At 39.7% G+C, this 5,390-nt stretch overlaps 1 pseudogene; it reads left to right on the top strand.

Moving 5' to 3' along the window:
- Window positions 1-3,798: 3,798 nt before the first annotated feature.
- Window positions 3,799-4,995, top strand: LOC138170044 (glyceraldehyde-3-phosphate dehydrogenase-like; annotated as a pseudogene).
- The last annotated feature ends 395 nt before the right edge of the window (window positions 4,996-5,390 follow it).

The raw sequence follows: 5,390 nt of genomic DNA, 5'->3' as shown, positions 1-5,390 counted from the left end.
TCAGATTTTTGCATATAGTAGAAACTCTATTGCATGTCACAAGGATGATGGTGCCTGGTATAAATACTAGATTAAATTTTGTATAAAGGTAGAAATGAGAGGTGTACAGAAATGATAGGGAGGTTGTACAATACTTTGGGGCTCTGCTCATCATTCTCCTGTGACAGCACTTAAGATTAAAAGTAGACCTGTAGTGGATAGAAATCTAGGTTTAAGATTCAAAATATAACATCCAACTGGCACAATCTGAATTTGATCCTATGGAGACTTCCTATTGTACAGAGTGAGATTCTTTAGATGTTGGGTCCAAACTTCAGGGGTTGAGATGGATAGGGAGTATATCTTTATAAGATAGGAGAATTTCAGTGGATTGGTCTTAGGCTAGGACCCTACTTTGTGATGAAAAAGACTAGGGCTAAATGACATGCCTAAGGATATGTATGGAACATTAATTATTCATTTACAAGGAATACAAAGAGCAATCATATGTAGAGCAATGTCACACCAGGGCATGGTTGACAGAGAATATGGTGATTAGGTGTGGCCTGTGTCAGAGGTGTATTGGTAAATATTTAACAAAAACTGGCTCTCTGAAAAAAAAAGTAGGTATAGCATACTTTTCAGTTTAATTTGTATTATTAACATTTTCTTCATCACTGTTTTAAGTCCAGATAATAAAAAATACAACAAATCAAGTCCTGAATGGTAGCATTTGTTGATGTTCACATAGAAAACGTTTGTGAGCCGGTATGAGCCAACTCCAGAATCCAATGCCTCTGCCATGATTCTGGTTTAACAGAAGGTGGGGAGGGTGTAGCAAATGCCACAGGTATATAGGGAGGTGATGATGTGAGGCTTAGAGGAACATAGGAAGGAGCCACTTACTACTTTAGATACAGTCAAGGACACATTTTCATAGTTTGAGAGGTCAGCAAGGGTTGAGGAGAAAGATGAAAGCTTTGTGGTCTTTGTGACTTAACAGTGATGGTTTAATGAGCAGGGTTGTGACTTTCAATGCCAAAGCAAAAAACAGTTTGCTCCATACTCTAACTTTATGCTCTCAGTTGATGACAACAACAGTAAATGTATAGGATGTCCCCAAAATCTTAATGAAGATATAATCTTCTAACACTTAAAACTGTACTAAGACTTGTAGGACATTCTGTATACCAAGCTCCTGTCATATACCAAGTACTGTGCAGAAAAAAAAAGAGAGAGACAAAAATGTAACAGCCCCTGTTCTTAAGAAGCGTACCTGAGGAGATAACCCATGTACCTACAAAATGTACTGTTGTATCAGGCAAATTAAGGAGGGAGACAAAATGCTGATTACTGGAAATAAGAGTGAAAGCTTTACAGAAGAGGCAGAATGGGAGCTGAGCCCTGAAATGAAGGATTCTGAGACTCAGAGATGGTGAGTGAGCCTTTGAGTGAGGTGGTGGCTTCAGCTGCTTTATATCCTCCCCAACTACCATGTGTTGCTGGGTACATGGTGCCTTTCTTTTTCTGTTGAAGTTATTCTTTCCTGACATTAGGTTAATCAGTATCTAGAGTTGAATAGAACAAATTATGACCTTTTGAGCCTCAAAAGTTCAGAAAAGTCAACAAAAATCTACTTGGTTAAACTGAATAGACAGTAGAGACCATCAAAACCTAAAGCTTTAGTAGCTGCATCTAGTGAGGATCCAGGTATAAGAAGCATCCTACTTTACCAAGACCAATAATAGATTGAACCATTAGCTGAAGCACTTCATCCTTCAGGAAGCTAGCTCAGATGAGCAAAGGAAAGACTTATACATCAGTAGCAAACTTAGTAGTGAATCTGCAAGGGAAGAACCATGACTCTGGGTCCTGGAGCCAGAAGGCATCTCTTAGCCTATGTTCCCTATATTTGTTCCTTGATATCTTTATCCTTCGAGTGTGAATCTATTCTTACGAAATGTGTGTGTGTGTGTGTGTGTGTGTGTGTGTTTGTGTGTGTGTATGAAGGAGGGAAATGTGTTCTCAAGTTATGGAAGCAATACTTCCTACTAGGCACCTTAATTTTTGAACCCATTCTCCCCAGAAAACAAGAGGGTATAAAGGGGAAAGTGCATTCCACGTTTGGGAGATTTTTCCATAACTTCTTTCTTTAATATGCAGTTTCAATAAATATCCCTTTCTAAAAGCTAATTGATAGGACCTGATTGATATTTGGGGGAGCACACCTGATGGAGTCTCATGAGTGATATTAGAAGTCACAACCTCTGGGTTGCCTCTTGAAATCTGACAGTAGGAATAGTCAATTTCGCTCTGGATACCCAATCTAAAATAGTTTACCATAACTTATTTACCCATTCCACAATTGATGGACATCTTCTCAGTTCCCAGGTCTTTGCCTCCAAAAAAAAGGAAGTAGCATCCTGCTTGTCATCTGGTTATTCTTACTGCTGTTTTCTTGAGTTACATATAAAAAGTTCAAGGGATATAATTTCTGGGTAATTCATCATTTTATTAATCATGGCTAGTGAGTATTTAATAAAAAAGATGGTCATTTGGCCATCTCTGATAAACCAAAGATGGATCATGGTGGCCTGTTGATGCTTATATGCCTTTGGAATATTATATATAAATAAATATATGGAATAAAATGTAAATAATAAAATAATATATAATATATTATACTATATAATGTAGTATATATACTATATAATGTAGTATAAAGTATAACCCTTTGGGTTATAGGGTGTGTTTAGGGAATACTAGTACCTCTGATGTGATGGCTGCCATGCACTTTTCAAGTCTGCTTTCCACTTTTGGTGTCCACTTGTTCTGCCCAATTCTTACCTGTGGCTCCAAGAAGCTGTAGCATGTACAACTACATCCTGGTAAGCTGTTGTGGCAGATGGGATAAACCAGGTTGAGGGTAACCAAGGGGTCTTAAACCTGTTGGTGAGTTAGGGGGGTGTCTACCACAAGCATGTGAAAACTTCTGGTGGAATGGGCAGATGAGAACAATTTGTTCCAATGGCCATGAAGGCAGCTGAAGCAGGCCCTGTGGAGTGCTTAGAGCTTGGTTAGACATTGAAGATGCCAAGGTCATCCACTGCATCCTGGGTCATCACCAGCCATCTAGATTCTCTCCTGCCACTGGACTATGATGACCCTTGAGGACAGAATGAGGCTGTAGACTTAAATCACTTAATTAAAATTTATGCATGAATCAAAAGACATCACCCATATGCTTTTGGAAGAGTGGGTCTTCCTGACAGATGACAATCAACTCTGATTAGCTAACAATGAGAAAATTATAATATAATATAATATATATAAATATATAATATATATGATTATTATAATAAGAAGTAGACCTATTCTAATGAAGGACTAGGGATGTGACTTTTATTATGTCATTTACTCCCAGACCACCCCCAGCCTTGGGCAGTCTAGACAAGAGATCTAACCTCCTCCCCTCCCAAAAAAGCCTGAGTAGACAATAATTCACCTGGATTAAATTCTTTTTACTTTTTAATGAGAACTAATCTTCCCTAGTTATATGGGGTCTGAACAAGATTGAGGAGAATGTCAAAATCCAATCTCATTATCAGCCCTATTCTTCTGGGACAGATTTGACCTAGTAAAGAATGAGGAAATAGAAAAGAAAAAATCCTGAATCTCACCAATATTACCAATTTTTTTTTTAATACAAGGAAGAAATAATCATTTCTCTCACTTGACATTGGTTTTATAGAAAAGGCTTTTCTTCTAAGCTTGGTGCCAGGTTCTGCTGCTTAAAACAAGTTGCATCCCTGAAACAAGATGGCAAAGGTTGGAGTCAATGGATTTAGCCATATTGGGTGCCTGGTGACCAGGACTGCATTCACCTCAGGTGGAGTAGACATTGTGGCCATCGATGACCCTTTCATTGACCTCAACTACATGGTTTATATGCTTCAATATGATTCCACTCATGGCAAATTCAAGGGTACTGTCAAGGCTGAGAATGGGAAGCTGGTGATCAATGGAAAAGCCATTACCATCTTCCAGGAACAGGATCCCACCAATATTAAATGGGGAGATGCTGGAGCCTAATATGTTGTAGAGTCCACTGGAGTCTTTACCACTATGGAAAAGGCTGGGGTTCACTTGAAGGGTGGAGCCAAGATGGTCATCATCTTTTCCCTTTCTGCTGATGCCCCAGTGTTTGTGATGGGAGTGAACCATGAGAAATATGATAATTCCTTTAAGATTGTCAGTAATGCTTCCTGCACCCCCAACTGCTTGGCCCCCTTGGCCAAGGTCATTCATGAAACTTTGGCATTGTGGAAGGACTCATGACTACAGTCCATGCCATTACTGCTACCCAGAAGACAGTAGATGGCCCCTCTGGTAAGCTGTGGCCTGATGTGTGTGGTGCTGCCCCAAACATCATCCCTACTTCCACTGGTGCTGCTAAGGCTGTAGGCAAGGTTATAGCTGAGCTGAATGGGAAGCTTACAGGCATGGCCTTCCGTGTTCCTATTCCCAATGTATCTGTTGTGGATCTCACCTGCCACCTGGAGAAACCTGCCAAATATGATGATATCAAGAAAGTGGTGAAGCAAGCATTGAAGGGCATCTTGTGCTACACAGAGGACCAGATTGTATCCTGTGACTTCAACAGCAACACTCACTCTTCTACCTTTGATGCTGGTGCTGGTGTTGCCCCCAGTGACCATTTTATCAAGCTCATTTCCTGGTATGACAATGAGTATGGTTATAGCAACTGTATAGTAGACCTCCTGGTCTACATGGCCTCCAAGGAGTAAAGTTGAAAGCCATGGATCTTCCTCCCCAGCCAAAAAGAGGAGATCCACCACTGGGGAGCCCACATTACTAACCTGTGTTCTTATACTAGGGATCCGGTGTCCCATTCACATCCTTGTTCTAAAGCACCCCTGTAGTAGGGGGAAGAAGCCTAGAGTCCTGTAGTGTGTACCATCAATAAAGTCACCATATTCAGTGCAAAAAAGAAAAGGCTGTTCTACCACCTGCTAATTCTTCATACTTCAACTTCATTTCAACAAGCCTTCATTAACCCTCTCCCTTCATTATCTTTTCAATGGATTATATTAGAGCCTCTTGGCACTTAATAACTCACCTCTCACTTATAAGGTAAAAATGCACCCAATATCCTCTATAAAATCAGTAGTTCTTCTTAATAATTCCATAATCTGCAAATAGTTATATGGATTTTCTTTTAATTTTGTGAGTCTTAGAATCCTGTCTCTGGCTTTCTTTGAGTTCCAACTAAAATCCCAGCTCTAAAGGAAGGCTTCCACAATGCTTCTTAATTCGAGTACCTTTCCTCTTTTAAGGATTTCCTATTTATCCTGAATGTTGCTTGCTTTGCATATATTTGTTTGTATGTT

This window comes from Petaurus breviceps, unplaced genomic scaffold (assembly GCF_028583685.1).
Source record: "Petaurus breviceps papuanus isolate PSGF00001 unplaced genomic scaffold, PetGlider_PUasm1.0 38, whole genome shotgun sequence".
In the NCBI taxonomy this organism is placed as follows: Eukaryota; Metazoa; Chordata; class Mammalia; order Diprotodontia; family Petauridae; genus Petaurus; species Petaurus breviceps.
This window is presented reverse-complemented; position numbering and strand designations above follow the sequence as displayed.